Raw genomic sequence first — 19,074 nt, 5'->3', positions numbered from 1 at the left:
TAAGGGAGTCGAAGGGAGAGGAATGTCACCCTCCTGCTGTTAGGAAGGGCTCTGGTACAAGGAGCTGAAGTCCGCCTCCCCTCCCCACAACACTCCCCTCACACCCTGACCGAGCGACACGGTAGCACCACCACCTTTGTTGTGGGAAGCCCATGGTGCCTTCCTGTGCAGTTTCTAGTTGGAATTCTTGCCTTAACAGATAAGGAGCCACCAAAGATCCTTAGTTCTCAATATTCCTTATGTCACGAAACCCTTCCTTCTTAGAATCTGAACGTTGGGGTATTCTCTCAGCAGAATGCACATGACTTACACTCTTACTTCATGTGCCTTCAGGGGGTTTGCAGACCTGTGTGTCCTTGGAGGTAGTAGGACCCCAGGTTGAGAACCCCTGCCCTGGTCCTAAGCCTCTCATTGGCACGTGGAGAAGTGATGTCCCCAGAGAGAAGTTGAGAGAGTTAGATGAGACCAGAAGCCTGGCCTCACACTCCTGCTGTCACCACTAGGCAAGACCCTCTATCATTTACCTGCATTTTACTTCAGTGTCTCCTAGTAAGTTGATACCGAGGAGAACATTTCTATCCTTATATTTGTGCTATCACAGCTGGGGCGACAGTCCACCTGTCTGAGAACTCCCAGGGCTGCTTCCTCTGCAGGCACCTAAGTAGGTGAAGAGGGTGTGGAAGATGGGAGAGGTGGCTTCTTAGGCAAAGGGTGGACCTCTGGCTGCCTAGGGCTGGAGCTAGGTTCCTCATAGGGCTGCCCTGCCCCCAATGCCTATTTCAACAACCTTTGTGTTTTGAATGCGGAGTAGGGGGTTCCGCCATAACTGACAGCACCCCGGCCAGGTTTCCACCCCAGCCTGTTGAGCTAAGGAGGGTCATTGGGCATTTTACCAACTTGCAGATGGTTGGGCCTAGCAAGAGGCCACTATGGTGGGTCTTTAAGATCTGGGCAAGTCCACAGAGTTGAGGCCAAACCTATGTCTTCCAGTCCTAACTGCCCTTTCCTTGAACCTCTTACCCTGATTGACAGTCTCAGGGTCATACTCTGAAGCCAGGCCAGCTCCAAGTAGCCACACCAGTATTTCAGGCTCCGTCTCTAGATCAGGCAGACAGCTCTGCGAAGAAAGCAGTAGCGGAGAGAGCTGGAATGGAGACAGGAGCTTCCTGGTCCTCTTACTGGTGGGCTGTGTCACCCTTGTGACCCTCATTTCTCCCACCCAGCTCCGAGGTGTTGGAGGAGAGTGGCGTGCTGTTGGGCGGAAGAGTAGCCCAGGCAAAATCCCGGCTCCTCTTCCGCTGCTGGAGCAGCCCTCTCTGCCCGGCTGGTTGGGAAGTTCCGTGGGAACTGGAGCAAAAGCAGGCATTTTCATCACCATAGCTTTATATAAAATCCTGTCACACTTAATGAGTGATTCTGTGTAGTCTGTAAATTTTTTATTGCCGTGTATGCACACCCAGTTTCTATCAATTACCCAGTATTTGAGCTCCTGTGCTTGGCCACCTGAAGCCTGAGAGAAGCAAGAGACTGTCCCTGTCCTTAAGCAAGCTTGTAGTTAGGGTGGTAAGAGTGGCACCCACAGCATGGCTAGGTGGGGGTGGGGGTGGGGGGGTCCATGTCCATTCTGGGCCTGCTCACTAGAGACTGGCTCCTCTGGGACTGCTTCCAGGGAGGAAGTGTGAGGGTGTCATGAAGGGACAGGTTTAGGGACTGGGACAGTGGGGGTGTGCAACCAGACCCTCAGGGACAGGCTCCTCTCAGGAGGTTTCAGGTTGCCAAGCACAGGAACTCAAATACTGGGTGACTATAGAAACTGGGTGGCAATAAAAAATTAATTTACAGACTGCACAGCATCATTCATTCAGCCTGAGGCCAAAGCAGAAAGGCTGTCACCTCCAGAGAAGTCTGACTGGGGCTGAGTCGCCTTGTCTGAAATTTTTGCCTGAGCTGGTGATGATTGTGAGGTTTTGTCTTGGGTTTCGGGGTGTGATTTTATGCTGCCATCGCAACTTATTAAGTACCTCCTGTGTGCCTGTTACAAACGCTGTCACTGGACTTCACACCCTGCAAGGTCAACATTCCCATATTTGTAGTTGGGAAAAGAGACTTGGGGGCCTTGACTTAGTAAGGTCCAAGCTAGTGATTGGGATGGCTGGGATATGGAGTTTAGGTCTTCCTACTCCAAAGTTCATGCGCTTGACAGCACCATTCTCTGCCATTCTAGCACGCTCTCTGAAAGATGCTCCCCCTCTGGGACCTGCTCCTAGATTTCTACCTGGTCAGGGCTTGGGCCCATGAAGCGCCTGGTGGGTTTGCCTTGATAATCTCTAGGCTTTTGTTTCCTATTCCCTTCTGTAGACCTGAAGATGGGAAACACTGTTATCACATTTGTCATCTCACCCCCATTTTTCTTACCCTGACCACGGGACCCCCGTGTACTGTGCAGGGGGCTGCATACTCCTAGCTCTACTGTTGCTAGCCAAGCCTGAGGGGAATGATGTATCAGAAAGATTGGCTTTAACAGGTTAGAATTGACAGTAGTGCTGGGCCACTGAACCCCCCAAGGCTGGCATGAAACTGAGTATGAAAGTCAGCTGCTTTGTTTGGTGTATTAAATAAGTGAAGAATGACTCATTTTGAAGCTAATCCTATTTAAATGAGAGGCCTGCCCTCTGTGACCCAGAGATGACCTTAACCTCTGTGCCTCCACGGCATGATGTGCTGAAAATTAACACCCGAGCCTCAGTTTGCTCATCTGTGAAATGGGAAAATTCCTACGTGGCCCTTTGTTTGGACAAAGGAAGCATTGCATATTAATCTTGCATGGTATCTAGCATATCAAATGTGTCATTAGCTACAGTGATAGCGCCACACAGGACTACAGGGAGAACTCGGGTAAGAGTGAATTCTTGGCCACCACCCAGTAGTACCACAATTTGAGTTTATTCTGTGCTGTGGTCTCTGAGCAGCCAGCCAGATGGTTTTCTTTGCAGTGTGCGAGCCCATTCCTTCCCCAGTCCCAGCCCCATCATTGCTTGCTCCCACCACAGCTCTCCCAACTTCTGAAAGTCTCCACACTACTAGTGGCCTTGTGGGAACAGTTTGGTTCCCTAGTGTCTTTTCCTCGTCTCAAACCCTGGAGTAACCGCAGCTCCCACCTCGGTTGTAAAACACTTGAAGACTGTCATAGTGGAAATACTGGTAGGGGAGGGGCAGCAAAATTTGAACTAAATGCTGGTTCTACTGCTCATTAGCTCTGTGACATGGCCAACTCCCTCCATCTCTCGGCCTATTCCCTTCTTAAAATGGGCAAATCCATTCTCACACGGTCGGGACAGTGAAAGAGTGTGCTGCAGGTGTCACCCACAGGTGTTCCACACCACCTTTTTTGCTCAGTGCCTTTGCCCTCTGGGCAGGGGTAGGGGTTCCCCTGAAAGGGACAAGCTAAGTCCTGTTGAAGCTGGTAACTGAGCAGGTAAGCCCAGCCTGGTAGTCAGGGGCTGAGGCCTGGACTCTGGATGGGAGTGCCTGGGAGGGTCTGCTGCTGTTCCCGCCCAGAACTGCGGCCGGGCCGTCCCCCTGAGCCTCCCTCTCCGTGGCCCAAGAGAGGACTCCTCTGTCTTCCGTGCAGCTTCTGCCATTGGCTCCCAGGAAAGCCGCCCCTTCTCTAACGGGGAGAGACTCAGTCCAGGTCCTCTGCACAGAAGAGAGGACCTTCTCATTTCCCGTCCCTGCCCAGAGTGAAGCCAATACACCTACCAGGAAGGCCAAAGCCGGTGCCGAGGGAGGGAGGGTGGAGGAGCCTGTGGGAAATGTCAGCCTTGATTCCTGGCAAGGGACCCAGTGATTCAGCGGTCATTGCGTGCCGGTGTCGCAGGAGCTCTTACAGAGTGCAGGACGAGTGGGTCGACCTTCTGCAGGCACACTCTGTTCCACCCATTTATTTTGGAAAAGGGACTCTAGCTCCAGAACCTCTGCCTCCTTGACCACACTGCTTTTCAGCTGTCAGGGGCCAGCTTCCTGCTGATGATCACCCTTTGGAGGAAGTTGTCTTTGATTGGGCCCTACCAGGAAGGAAGGAAAGCGGTGTTGAAAAGGTCATAACTGGTCCCAGAGATCATTTTAGCAGATCACACGTGACTGTACAATTTATCAGGCTTTTCTTGTCCTACTTCATGAGGATTTAGTGTGTCTCGGTTGGTGAGGTCCTCCCCAAGTCATCCCTTTCCTGTCTCCTGATTGCTTTTCTTTGTCTGCTGAAGGCAGTAGGCATGCTGACTAACACTGGATATGAAGGGCTGCTGGATCATCACAGAGCATGGTTTTATTTTTACAAACCAAAAATTGAGATGCGAGGCCCATCACTGGGTTTTTGTTGAAAGGACTTAACAGGCAGGGAAACAGAAGCAGCAGAGGAAAGGGTTGGGCCTGGGATTCCAGTATTTTCTTTCCACATTAGATAGCTTTCCAGTGCCTTTATCACCTACTAGTGGCCCGGTGCATGAAATTCATGCACTTTAAGAGGGGATTAATTAGAAGAAATATTTTAATATTGCCATTTGCCCTTTTTCTATAATAGAAGTGTCAGAGATGGAAAAAAAAAATTAGTAAAATGTATATGAAAATCTTCCTCCTGTTAGAGTCTGGGGCTCACCTCAGGACCCAGAGTCACCTTCGCCCACCCACGTGTGCCCAAAATCACTCGAGACAGACCTGGTTGCATGCCCCTTTCTCTCTCCCTCCCTCCCCCCCCCCCCCACATACACACATTGGGCTGGTGGGGGGCACAGCCTCAGGTCCCCTGGCCCAGTGGAGTGGGGGCGTGGAGCACCTTGAGGTCCCCTGTCAAGCCCCACCAGGCGGGGGGCATGACCTGAGGTCCCCTGTCAAGATCTGCTGGACAGGAGATGCAGCCTGAGGTCCCCCAGTCTGGTGCCAGGAGTGGGGGAGAGGGTGTAGCCTCAGGTCCCTGCTGATTGTGTTAGGCCCGTTAGGGGAACTCTGGGTGCAGCCATCTTGTGTTATGGAAACCCCTCCCTTTGCTGTGGGCACAGTCATCTGTGCAGCGGAGTGATGGTCAATTTGCATATTCCCTCTTTCTAATATAGGATTCTTTCTGTACTCCACCAATGGACACTGGGTCCCCTCACCTGGGAGACGGAGAAGGGAATCCGTCTCACCTCTCGGAGGTCTAACAGGTGTGGGGAATTCTCCATGTCCACTGTATGCGGAAGAGTCCAGAAAAGACGTGGGTCTGGTTTCTTGGGCTACTTGCTGCTGCATGGACCTCTTCGTCAGAGCTGCCAGCTTTTCCTGTTGATTAGAGTACACTGTTTCCATTACAGACCAGAGCGTGACAGTGTGATGTCACTCAGTACTAAAAATACAGGAAAAGTTGAAGAAGGCACACCCGTGACAAGTACAACATTGTGCTGTATTTTTTTTTTATTTTTTTTTTTTGCCAGATTTTCCTGTTTAAAAGTTAGTGTTTTCAGTTAAAGGCACATTCTGTGCTGTGGAACTTGTAGCCTGCTTCTCCCCACTTAACCCAGGGAAGTGCTTCTGCTGTGATATGTTCAAAAGGCCACACAGCCTCCTCATTTCCTCTGCAGATACCATTGCATGGATGCATCATTTGCTTAAATCTCTTCTGTGTGACTTGCTGCCTCATAATTTAAATATACTTTAGTGAACATCTTTATTCATCAAGTCCTTTTCATGTTTAGGATTATCAGTTAAGATACATTTGCCGCAGTGGAACTTTAGGATCTATAGGTCTGAACATGGCAGAAGCTCTGAAAACACGTGGCCAGGTTGCTCTCCAAAAGGCTTTGTTCCCTCCTCCCACGGTGTGTCCTTTGCGTGCACCCTCACCCAGCCCCAAGAGGCGTTGCTGGTTCAATGACTGAGGACCAAGGTGTTTAAATCTCATACATTCATCATTTCCGGTGGGGACAGATGGCTGGGAGAGAATGGGCTCATCAATTATGCCAGTTCCTGCTGTGGCCAGGTATATGTTAGTTATTCCCTTCAGACCTCAAAATAGAGCCCTCCCCATTTCTCAGAGGAGGACACAGAGGCTGACAGGAAGTAAACCGTTCCTTATCACTGCACTCCACTGCCTCTTGAGAAACAGCCAGGTTTCTCCCCGTGACCGGAGGACGATGGCCAGTTTGTGAGACAGCTCATGGCCAGTAATGTGGGAAGACAACTCTCGGCTGCACAGAGCTTACAGAGTACAGAAGCCAATGGGGGATTTAGCACACTATGAAAGGTTTGTCTGATTCCGCGGTTCAGGCTGCAGCATTGCTGCCCTGGGTGCCACCCTGCCTAGATTAGGGCTGCACTTAGCTCTGATCAGGCTCGAGCTGGGAGAGCTGGGCTGGGTGAGGGCTAGCCCAAGGCTGACCTCTGTAGGTGCTTGTGCTGGAGGCTCCACTAGAACAGGTCCCTGAAGGGCAGATGGCTTGTCTTGTTCCTGAAGCCCAGCCCCAAGGCCATTGATTCTCAAATAATCTATAATAATAAAAGTAATATGCTAATTAGACCAGACAGCCAAACAGCCTTCCAGAACGACCAGCGGCTGAGGCTCCGCCAGGCCAGCCATGGTAGTCCCCACAACCCCCCTTCAGCAGAGGTGGTACTGCAGTGCCTCAACCTCCCACAGCCCCTGCCCCAGCTGGCCTGGCCCCAGATTGCCCCCACCACCAGTGCTAAGAAGCAGTGAGCCCAGCTTCTGGTTAAGAGAGAGAGACACACACACACACACACACACACACCCCTCTCGCTCCTTCCCCAGCTCAGCCAGATGCAGGGCTCATGGCTGGCGAGCACATCAGAGGTGGTGTGAGCCTCTTCCACCTCCACAGCAGGCGGTGGTAAGGAGCAAGGGGACCTGGACTGTGAGAGCCCCGACTGCGAGAGGGAATTCCAGCTTAGGCCCGATTCCCGGGGGATCCTGAACTATGAGAGGGCACAGGCCAGGATGAGGTGCCCACCAGTGCATGAATTTTGTGCACCAGGCCTCTAGTAGCTAATAATAATAGAGCTAGGCAATGTTCTAAGTTTTAAGTGTGTTAGTTCATTTGGTCCTCAGAACAATCTGTGATTTAGGTACCGGTGACAAGACCAAGGAACCGAGGACTTAAATTTGTCCACAGTGAAGTGGTAGGGCCTGTTGAGTCTGCCACAGGCTCTGGCTCCAGAACTTGGTCTCTGACCCCTGCAGTGCATAGCTGTGCAGGACCAGCACCTGGCTCGGGGGCCCCCACTTCCCGAGTAGGATTCTGGCCTCTCCTAAGACAGAAGAACCCTGGCTACCTAGTAGTTAGTTTCTGTTCTCAGAGGCCTGAGTCTCACTTTTCTTGTCTCCTAAAATGGGATCAGTGAACTCGAGAGTTGCTTTGATGTTTCATGGCAGCATAGTTAGACAGATGAGGAGGAAGTATGAGGGGAACCAGGGCTGCCAAGGCCTGCGGGGATGGGTGCCTAGGGTCCGGCAGCATTTTTGTAAACACTGAAGGAAGCATCAGCGAGGCTCAGGATTCACGATGGACCGGATTTGTGGGCCTGGACTCCCGCCAGGGTCTGTTCCTCAGGCCCCGTGAGCTCGGGCATGTCACTTCACCTGCACCTCAGTTTCTTTACCTGAATAGTAAGCAGGTGTGTCTGGTGCAGGGTAGGAATAATGAAGCTAAATTCCCTTCAGATAAAGTATTTAGAAACCTCCCCTGGCCCCCAGCACATCACAGCCCTGAGGTCATAGGTTGGGTGCTGGCTCCTCGTGGGAGATCTGGAACTTGGAGGCACTCCGAGCCCACTGACCAGTGTCCACCGTGCCCTGCCTTCTGTTTTCCAGGTTGATCCCCGGGACCCACAGTCTCACAGAGGACAGCAGAGGACAGGTGCCCGGCCGGCAGCGATCTCCCGACAGCTGGAGCTCCAGCAATGTGAAGCTTTGTTTGCGTTTTCTCCCTTCAGTTTCGCTTAATTTTTTTGTCTTTTTTTTTTTTTTTTTTTTTTTTTTTTAATTTAAACAATTTAAGACTTCAAAAGAGCAGAAGCTCTGCTATGGACAGGCACCAGTTTCTTTAAAGAAATTTAATATGGACAAAGCATTTGTGTAAATTTCATCTTTAATTTTTATAAGGGGTTAGGGCTCTATTTCGTTTTTGTCCTTGCTTTTACCCATTTCTCAGTTCTGCTCATAACGCCTCACTTCTCCCAGAGAAAGCCCCTCTCCGAGGTGATGGGGGCATTTCTCCCGGAACGGAATGGAGACAGGAGGAGGCCCCTGAGCCACCTTCCCACCAGGTGCAGGACCTGTCGACCCCGCGCTGCTCCCGGCCAGCTCTTGGCCTTGGGTCAAGATCCACCTGGAGGAGGAAGACCAGCGTCTGCCCAGGAGAACTCAAGAAAGCAGTGCTCACCCGGGGTGTGTTCTCTTTAAGCTGTGGAAGCCCCCGGCCACTCCAAGACTTCTCACAGTGGTGGGGCTCCATTCTCCCGCTGCCCTTCATGACAGAGGCCTCTGAAGGGGCACGGGGACGGGGCAGACGTGATCATCTCCCACTTCCTGGTGGTTGAGCAGTCAGCCATCCCTGCTCTACATGCCTACGTTTCTGTTGGTGACCTTCCTCCCAGCAGGAGACCCCAGGAAGAAACTGTCGTGCCAAACCTCTGCCCAGGTTGTCACGGAGACCGCCTGAGCTCCTGCGATCCAGTCGTGACCATTGCCATAGAACAGGGTGCCCCGGACTGGCTGTTGCTGCACTGAAGGGTGTGCCTTCTGTGCCAGGTCCCCTGGTATCACTTATGGTAACAGTGTCCTGCCATCTCCCCCCCCCCCCCAGGGCACACGGTTAGATGTAAATGTGTGTGACCAGAAGAGGATGGAACAGCCCGGAGTAGGGGGGTGACTGGGCAGACCCCTGCAGCTTTTAGGTGCCTGATTGTGGGTTTGCCACCTAGAGCTTCCCCAGTGGTGGAACCCACCAGGAGGGTCAGTGTACCTGCTATTCTGCTCTCGACAGCCCCTTGTCACAGGCTTCTGAACCTGGCATCGTCCCGTCCCCCCGTGTCCCCCCTGCCAGCTCCCGGGCAGGACAGGAACCCTCGGTGCTGGCCCCCTGTGTCACCTGGGCGCTGCTTTAGCTATTCCAGGACTTTCCACCCTGTGACAGCCAAGCCGGAAAGGGTCTTTGGGAAGGGGGAAGGAATTCCTCTTTTGTGTTTGTGTTTGTTTTTGCTTCTCTAAGCCGGCAGTGGATCAGTAGGGGAGATCGCTGGAGGGCCTTTCAGTTCTGTATGACTAGGGGCCTTCCCCACAGCAGCTCCGGTCCTACAGCTCTGGGCGTTTGGGAGAGGCTAGCACAGTGTCAGCTCAAACTTGACAATATGTTTGCTCAAATTCTCCTCAGATATCAAGTCTTCCTCCTGGGCAGACAGCTGGCTGTGGTAGCAGGACCAACAGGGCTGCAGGTGGTAACCAGGCCCATCCATTCCTAGGCTGAAATCCTTTGTGATCGCCTGTCTCTTATCGCTTCTCGGGCGACCTGTGTGTGCTCTGAGCTGCACCTGGGCAGTGGGGAGCCCAGCATCCCCTAATTGCAGTGCACTCACCTGCCCTACCTCCTGTCTTCCCTGCGGCCAGCTGTCTCTGCACATGAGCGAGTGGGAAAACAGTCCCCAAACTCGCAGCTCCCTCTCCCTGCTGCAGCTTGGGTTCTGGAGTCCTCAGTGAGGGCTCAAGCCTAACAAGTTATTTGCCTTTTGCTTATTATCTTTTCCTTCTGCCCTCCCCAGCCTCTTAGCTCTGAGTAGGTCTTGGAGCTGCAGTGCACCCCCTAGTTATTTTTCCTGGTGCCAGGGTATCCCCTATAGATGACAGGATGTCCATAACTTCCGGGTGAGGTGGGGAGCCTAAGGAGCCAGCTTCCATGCACCCTTACCTGGTAGGGCACCCAGCCCTCCTGGGTTGGTGTGACCTCCTTCCCCAGCTCTTGAGGGCCAGCTCATTAGCCCAAGTGCCTGTCTCCTTTCCCCCGCTTCCCCCGCCCTCTCCACTGTGTCCACCTGAAGTTGGGCGCCGGTCCTGAGTCAGTCCAGTCTGTGGACTAGCCTGGGGTGAGGGGGTGGCCCCTGTCCTCTTTCTCAGCCTCTTGCCACCTGTTCCTGCCATGGTCGGCTTCCTCGCCTCTTCCTGCCTTTTCACCCTCTCCACCCGTCTCAGGCCTGGCAGCAGCTGGTGGTGCATCACCTCAGTGCCACCAAGTTTGTTAAGCTTGTCCAGGTTCCAGAAGTTTCCAAACCTTAAAATAGCAGTCCGTTATTCTCTTCTCCAGTCTGAAAAGGAGAGCCTGTTGGAGGGAGTGTCTGGGCCTGGTTGCCCCCTAAGTGAGAGGAGTCAGCAAGACAGGTCATACATAGTGCCTTATTCCATTGTCTTCCCTGGCCAGACCCCGCTGCCCCGGAGTCTGCCTTCCTCCTTGTTTGGGTCCATCTGTCTCTTAACCATTCACCCATAGCCACATGGGATTCCCCCATCCCTTCCTGAGGGCTGCAGCCAGGTACACATCTCCCCGCCCACCACTAGCAGCTTTAGCCGAGGATGGAAGATGCTTTAGGCAGCTGCACTCTGCCTCTTACTACCCAGCGCGTCCCTGCCTTTTACCTCTAGCCAGGAGGATGCCATGGTTATTCGTACAAGACTGGCTCCATCTGAGCCCTCTGGGCACTGGGGACTAAGTCGCGGGCCTCAGCCTCATCTCCGGGAGGCACTGGGAAGGAGGACGGGACCTCTCCTCCTGCCCGGATGTGGTTGCCCCTCGTGGCTGCCTTTCTGAAGGCGTGTATATGTTTACTTGAGAAATACCCTGTTTACAGCCAGAGGGGAAGAGTGCCCAACACTAGGTGGAGAGTGACTCGGCACAGGGCCTGGCCTCTGCGACACTGCCGGCGGTGGCCCCAGCATGAACGAAGGCAGGGGTGCCAGGGGCACTTCCTGCGCTCCCTCTACTCCCCGACCCTGCGGTGCTATGACCACTGGCCACCTTCCTCAGCCTCCTGGCCCGGGACATTCCCCACCTGCATTCCTTCCTCCAAGATCCTCCGCTCCTTAACATACCAGTTGCCTCCTAGAGCACCAGTGTGTGGAGCAATAAGATTTTTCTTCAGTCTTTTTCTAAGAAAAGGAAAAGAGTTGACATTGTGGGACTCTCCTTTTTATGCTGTTGACTGTTTGCCTTCTTAGAAGACAGACGAACATCTGGGTTCTGACTTTGGGGTATCTTGGAAACTTGGAAAAGCAAGTTAGTCTTTTGCCCCTAAGAAGGGGATCCTGACTGTTCTCACCATGCTCCATGTCACCTGGGCTTCCAGCCTTTCCCTCCAAGTGTGCCTCCCACCCTTGATCCTGCTGGTGCCCCCACACACATCTGGGGCACTGGTGGCCTGACTCTTCAGTGGGGCTCTTGGGTTATTGCTTCCTGTAGCACCTTTACCCTTGTAGGTCTGTCTGGTGGCCCCCAGATAGGCAGCTGCTGAGTCTCCTGGGAAGACAATAGCTAAACTTGAACTATTCGATTCTGGCCACCGGGCTTGGGGCTGAGGCCCAGAGACACTGCCTCAGCCATCATCCCACATTGGGCTGAGCCACAGCCTTCGGGACAACATAGGCCCAGGACCATCTCTGATCCTGTCCACCTGAGAGCATGGAGAGATGCCATAGGAGGGGAAGCAGGAGGTGTGATGTCAAAGTTGACTGTCACTGGCTGCCCGGAGCGCCCCTAGGATTGCAGGGGTCACCGGAGGGAGGCCACAGGAGGAAGGGAGTTTATTTAGTGACATTTTAAAAGACCACTTTCGTGCCCCAGGACCTCTTTCCATCAGAGCAGAGGAATATGTTGTGATGATGAACAGTTGTGTGGGGCCATTTCAGTGAGGGAAGATTTACCCAGGCTCAAAGTTTGTTTCAAATACTAGTTAATAAACCTATTTTCCTTATTTTCTTTTTTTGCACAGAAGCTGGTAATCTAGGACCTACGTGTGAACAACTTTATATGAGTATTTTTTGTACTTGGTTTACTTGGGTTGGTATGATACATTATATTTAAGTTCCTTGAACACTGTGGAGCCCCTAATGTGTATGAATGACTGAGGCTTTGTAAATTAAGGGACGTTTGTGTGAATAAAGTTATTTGATGGGGTCAAGCCATATGTGATTTGAAAATGTGTGTGTGGTTTTGTCAACGCCTATGTGGGGAGGAGGAGAAGCCAGCCCTTGTGACAGCTCCCCAGTCCCATATCCCGTGCCTGGGCCCCGTGGGTGAAAGCAGGAGAGAAAAGGAAAGTCAGTCACTTGATGAAGGACTGACAGCAGATCGTTTTCTCAACTGGTCTCCCACTCCACACCTGGGAACATGTGCAGACTCAAGGAACCTGCACTTGGGAGCAGGGATCCACCAAACATAAAGTAATAGAATATTTTAACAAAAATAAGTACTTTTTCTTGAACATTAACTTACCAGACACTGAATAACTGCACAAATTAATAAGCATAACACAAACCTATTTTTCTTGTTTGAAAGCAAAATATTTCCTGTTGCACACACCAAACAAGTCATTACAAGGCTAATGACATCTCAATTGACTGCTAAAATATCAGCTGCTGGTATTAGTGGAGAAAAATGGGTGTGTCTGCAGTAAGGTGCTACAGGGGTCCTCAAACTTTTTAAAGTGGGGGCCAGATCACGGTCCCTCAGAGAGCTGGAGGGCCGGACTATATGAACTACTAATTCCTACTGTAACACCTCGGCTGCGCTCACTGCCCAAAAAACCTGGCGGGCCGGATCAGACTCCTCTGCGGGCCGCATGTGGCCCGCGGGCCGTAGTTTGAAGACCCCTGTGCTAAGAGAAATGAATGCAACAGGATTATAGTAATCAGTCATTAGCAAACCTAGTTAATAGCTAGAGGCCTGGAGCATGGGGTTGCTTGCCTGATCACCCCTAACTGCTCACCTGCCTGCCTGATCACCCTTAACCACTCACCTGCCTGATCACCCGTAACTGCTCACTGGCCTGCCTGATTGCCCCTAACTGCCTCTGCATCGCCCTTCGCTGCTGCAGCTTTGACAGAAGGACATTCAGAATGATGTCCAGAAGGTGGTTTGTCTGGTCAGCCTATTATACTTTTACTATAGACTAAGGTCCCGGTGCATGAAATTTGTGCAAGGGGGGAGGGGTGCTGTCTCTCAGCCCAGCCTGATTGAAGCCTAACTGCTCCCCTGCCAGCCTGTTTGCCCCTAACTGCCCTCCCCTGCAGGCCTGGTCCCCTCAACTGCTCTCCCCTACAAGCCTGGGTCCCCCCCCAACTGCCCTTTCATGAAGGCCCAGTTGCCCCAACTTCTCTCCTCTGCCATCCTGGTCACCCTTAACTGCCCTCCCCTTCAGGCTTGATCACCCCAACTTCCCTCCCTTGCAGGCCTGATCCCCCCCAAACTGCCCTCCCTTGCAGGCCTGGTCCCTCCCAATTGTCCTTCCCTACTGGCCATCTTGTGGCAGCCATCTTGTGTCCACATGGGGGCAGCCATCTTTGTGTTGGAGTGCTGTTCAATTTGCATGTTTTACATAGGATAGAGGCTTGGTGCATGGGTGGGGGCCAGCTGGTTTGCCCTGAAGGGTGTCCAGGATCAGGGTGGGTGTTCCTTGGGGCTTGGGGTGGCCTGTGGTTTGCAGGCCAGCCCCACACCCCAGCAACCCAAGCAGAGGCCAAGGCAGGCCAGGACAGGTGGAACGCTTGGCTTCCTCCATTGCCGGGGAAACCCAAGCCTCCTGCTTTCTCCGTGATTGCAGCTATCTTGGTTGGGCTAATTTGCATAGTTGACTCTGATTGGCTGGTGGGTGTGGTTTGTGAGTGTAGTGGAGGTATGGTCAATTTGCATATTACTCTTTTATTAGATAGGATTATGTATAACAGGAATTGTAAAAATTAAGTTACGACATTTTTATTAAATCATTTCTTACATGCCATTATATTGGCTGGGCCACAAAAAAGTATTCGTTGTGGGTCATGAGTTTGACATGCTTGCATCAAACCTAGTCTGCCCTTCGCAGGGATCCAGGACCATAGCCAGCACGAGTCTCCTCCAGACATCTCAGTCCCTTTAGCCCCAGCAATGCTTCTGCAAGTTCCACCCTCAAGGGTATTTAATGTATTCAGAGATAAGAAGGATCTCCAAACTGCAGCAGGAAGGGGCTCCCACAGGAACAGGGCCTGGAGAGCAGAAGCTCTAAGGGAGACCATCCATTGGGTCTGGGGGTGGAAGAAAGTACCTACAGCCCATCTACCCCTGCCTGGCCAGCAAAAGCCACATTCCTTGAAGAATCACTGGCACTCAACTAAAAGCCAGGCACTCTGATCCTCCACTGGCCTGCATGGTAGGTGTGTGAGCCCCTCTGCCAGTGAGAAAACTAAAGCCCAGGGAAATGCAGGCCACCGGGTGAATGAATGCGTGGTGCTCTGGGAAGGACGGGAACTGCGCCACTTGCCACTGGGCAGGTGATTATCTCGCTGTCTCTTCCCCCACCTGCAGTGGAGGTGATCGCTACCTCCAGAGCAGCTGAAGGTTCAATAAGAACCTGATTGGCCCAGCACTTAGTAGACTCTCAACAGATGATTTAGTTGTCTGTTTGGGATGCTCTCAGTCTGCAAATGCTGAGCCCCTCAGGAATGCTCATCAATCCAGAAAGGCTGGTGTTTGACATGGGACCCACCACTTGGGCCTTTTCTCAGGAGACCTGGTGAATACGGGAATCAAAACTGCAGAAGGACAGAGTCACGACTTTGGAATGTGTGTTAGAGGAAGAGATAAGACAGGCTTCCTGCCTAATCGGAGGGAACAAGCTGCATTCAGACCCAGGCTTTGGTGTCCAGCCACTGGGAGGGGGCTTCTTGCAAAGGATGCTTCTGTGCTCAGCCTGGACAGCGGCCTGGAGGTTGGAGAAGGATAGCCAAAGTTGAGCCATCATAAATTGGGAACTATCTCTATTTAAATAATCTCTATGGCCTTGCACAGTGCCTGAGGTGGCTTATAGTAGGCATTCAATGCACCATTAGTAAGTGGATGGATGAGAGCACATGTCAGGAGCATGGCCCAGTGGAAGGAATGTGCTCAGGAGCCTATGGCGGGAGCAGCCCTAAGACATGAACCTGGTTCCTGGGCCCCTGCCCACCCTCGTGGGTTGGCCTGCAACTTCTCTCCATTCCTGAGGTTTAGCCACAGTTTATTTCCTTCCCATCAACCCCTGAGGCAGGGATGAAACCAGCTACTTGAGAAGGAATCACCAGATGTGGATGAAGATACCATTGAGCTTTGATTTTCAGCTGGAACAGGAGTCAGCAAACTTTCGGTCCAGGGCAAAAAGTAAATACTGCAGGCTTTGCAGGCCATGGACCCTTCAACTCTGCCATTATAACACTAAACAGACAATATATAAACAAATGAGCGTGGTTGTGTGCCAGTAAAGCTTTATTTATGGACACAGAAATTTGGATTTCATATAACTTTCACCAAAGTGTCACACACTATTATTTTTCTTTGTAAAAAACACACCCAGAGCAGTCTAGGGTTGGCTTCTGTGAACTGGGCCTGTGGTGGACAGCGTGGCCCCTAACTGGTGGGTCCAGTTCAGGGGGATGTGCCCGCGTCACGTGTCAGGTCTTAAAGGTGAACGAGAGGACATTGCAGAATGGTGCTGACCAGAAGTTCTGCGCACGTCCAGCTGGCCTCTTGGTCACAGCTCTGGGGTGTGGCAGGGAAGTGCCCTGAGGGAGACGGATGTCACCAACCAACTGACACATGTTCATGAATCCAGATGCAGCAAAGTATGAAAAAAATAGTAACAGGAGTCAAGAGACTTAAGTCCAAATCCAGCATGGCCTCATGCCCACTGCAAGGAATGTGGCAAATTCTCTCCTCTCTGGGCCAAAGAGTATGGTGTCTTCTGGAACCAGACCGAAGGGTTTGGATTGCTGCTCTATCACTTACGATCTTGTGATCTTGGCGTGTTACTCTCTGAGCCTCCGTTTTCTTACCTATAAAATGTCAACAAAACCAGTTTCCACTTCATAGATTTTTTCCCCCTGAGAATTAATGAGACAGTATATATAATCTATAGCACAGTGCCTGGCATGCAGTAAACTATGCATAAATGGTATCTATTGATAACTTTTTTTAAAGGGGAAAAACATCATCTGAGATACTCCTCCCCCCAAAAAGGACTCAAAATTTAATACTGTAAAGGAATGCTATATATTTCATTCCCCTCCAGGAGTGTCCCAGTGCATGCATAGTTCTGAGAAGTCCTGTAATAAGTCCTATATGTTCAAGCTTCTTGGGTCACCGATGCTTCCACATTGAACACCTGTTCTCGGCTCCTGATACCAGTGTTCTGTGGCAAATGTTTCGGAGCCCATTTCGGGAGATGCTGAACGAGATCCTTTTTGCAGCCCTCAGACCCTAATTCTCTGCCCGGGGACTCCGACCACCCCTTCCTGTTTCACATGGGGCTGGAATCACTTTCCCCTGGCTAAAGCCTCCCGTAATTGCCTCTGCTTGGTCTGCTGGTTCCTTGAGGGCAGATCGGGATATGAGGAATTTCATAACCGTGGTCTGGGGCTCCCGCCAGAATGCTGTAGGGCCCTGGCCCAGACAACTCCGATGTGGTGAGAACACAGAGAGCAGCTGCCCCCGCCAGCAGACCAAGGCCACTGCCAAGGCCATGCATTCCTGGTTCCCACGTCGGCAGAGCCCAGACACCCTCCAGCTAGTGTTTACCCTGCGCAACTCGCAATTAGCGTTCCGCTGGGAAGTACCTGTGGGTTAGTGGTTCTGCACACAGGCCCACTGCGAGGCCGTCTGGGATCGAATCGGTTTTGTCATATGCACTAGGAAAACGGGGATAATCACTGCACCTGTGTCTGTGGCAATTAGGTATGGCTGCCTACACAGGAGACCCCCAAATAGCAGCAGCTGAAACAAGAGAGAAGTAGGTTTCTCTCTCACCTAACAGAGCAGTCGGGGCTATTGTGCTGGTTCCACGAGGTCACCTGGGATCCCATCTCCTTCTGTCTTCTGGCCCCAACATCTTCGGCAAGCAGCTTCCATCATCAGGGTCGCCTCCCGGTCCAGGGTGGCTGCTGGAGCTTCAGGCCTGTTCTCATCCAGGCAACAGCACAAAGGGGGAGGAAGAAAGAGCTGTCTCCCTCCCCCTTTTATGGAACCTTCTCTGAAGGCCCACACTGCCCTTCCACTTACATCTCCCTGGCTAGAACTTAGCACATGGCCACATCTGATGCCAAAGAGACTGGGAAACAAGGTGGGCAGTTGTCCTGTTACTACATAAAGGGGAGACTTGGTGTTGGATAAGGCAAGTAGCCACTCTGCCCCACAGTTGTGCTTTTGGCTCATTCTAACAAAAGTTAGGGGTTATCATTATTAGTAACTAGAGATCCTGTGCACAAAATTCATGTACTTGGGGTGGGAGGGTCCCTCAGCCCAGCCTGTGCCCTCTTGCAGTCTGGGAACCCTGTGATCCAACGCCCTTCAGAGGAAGACTCCACCCACCCACCACAGCCCACCGCTTGGTGGCCTGGGCCTCCCTCTGTGGGGCAATCATGGGATGATGGTGGAGCGCCCCAACCAATCACATCACACCCACCTTGGCTGGCCTGGTGCCAGTGGGTGTCATAGCGTGGTCGTCCAGATGTTGTTCTACAGTTTGGCCGTTTGGTTGATTTGCATATTATTTTTTTATTGTACATAGTTCAACAGACCTGGGAAGGAAGGAAGGAAGGAAGGAAGGAAGGAAGGAAGGAAGGAAGGAAGGAAGGAAGGAAGGAAGGAAGGAAGGAAGGAAGAAGGAAGGAAGGAAGGAAGGAAGGAAGGAAGGAAGGAAGGAAGGGGAAGGGAATTATCGAGAGAGGATCCAGGGCACCTTATTCAGAGCTGGGACAAAGCCACCTCTGTGGTACAACCAGCGGAGCTACCTGGCACTGGGAGAACTGTGGGCTTGGGCTCTTTTCTGTTGGCATGTCATTTGCTCAATAAACACGTATTGAATGCCATCTACGTGTCCCACTCTTCTACGGCTGCAGATACAGAAGAGTTATTTTGAAGGTTATTTTGTGGTGATTGAGTGGGATCTGAAATACAGTTCTGCCACTTGCTGTGTGATCCTGGCAATTTACTTAACCTCTCTGGGTTTCTTTTTCTTCATCCCTTAGATCACATATGTCAAACACAAGGCCCGCGGGCCAAATCCAGCCCTCCAGGCCTTGCAATGTGGCCCGCACCGCACTGTCATCACTGCACTCCGCTGTCAGTTTATGACATTGTCAGTTTATGACTGTTCAGTAAACCATTCGGCCCGCGATTTAGGCTGGATTTTAGATTTTGGCCCCTTCTCTGATTGAGTTCAACACCCCTACCTTAGATGATAAACATCATCACAGGATTGTTCTTTTTTAAAAAATATTTTTAAAATTGATTTCAGAGAGGAAGGGAGAGAGAGAGAGAGATAGAAACATCAGTGATGAGAGAGAATCATTGATTGGCTGCCTCCTGCAAGTTCCCCAATTGGGATCAAGTGCATAACTCGGGCATGTGCCCTTGACTGGAATTGAACCCGGGACTCTTTAGTCTGAGGGCTGATGCTCTATCCACTGAGCCAAACCAGCTAGGGCCATCACAGGATTTTTCTGAGGATTCAGTGAATTAATAGAAATAAAGTGCTTTGAACACTGAAAAAAATAGCCCTGGTCTCTTCCATGGACCGTGGAGCCCTTGATACCGACTTTGCTTTCTTCCTGCCTGTCGTGAGCCTTCACTGAGCACCTACTGGGCTGGGCACTGGAGAATCAGAGATGAAATACATCTATACATGATTCCCTCATCACAGGGATTTTTCCTGAGCCCCTACTGTGTGCCAAGCTCGTGTCACAAGCTGACAGTCCTGAAGGAGACCAGGTGGAGGGGTGGAGTCAGAAGTGGAACACAGAGGACATACCCTGAGCGC

The 19,074-nt window shown here is 51.7% G+C and overlaps 1 protein-coding gene across 1 annotated transcript in view; it reads left to right on the top strand.

Annotated features, from left to right (window-relative positions):
* The window catches only part of STK35 (serine/threonine kinase 35), a 40,778-nt gene extending 28,573 nt beyond the window's left edge, over window positions 1–12,205 (top strand). Inside the window, exon 4 of the mRNA XM_084886893.1 lies at window positions 7,859–12,205. The gene's annotated coding sequence lies outside the window, so the exon portion shown is untranslated. The remainder of the gene's footprint in view (window positions 1–7,858) is intronic.
* The last annotated feature ends 6,869 nt before the right edge of the window (window positions 12,206–19,074 follow it).

This window comes from Pipistrellus hanaki (assembly GCF_964339955.1).
Source record: "Pipistrellus hanaki genome assembly, chromosome: 6".
In the NCBI taxonomy this organism is placed as follows: Eukaryota; Metazoa; Chordata; class Mammalia; order Chiroptera; family Vespertilionidae; genus Pipistrellus; species Pipistrellus hanaki.
Note: the sequence above shows the minus strand (reverse complement) of the source record. Positions and strands in the feature narration are given on the sequence as shown.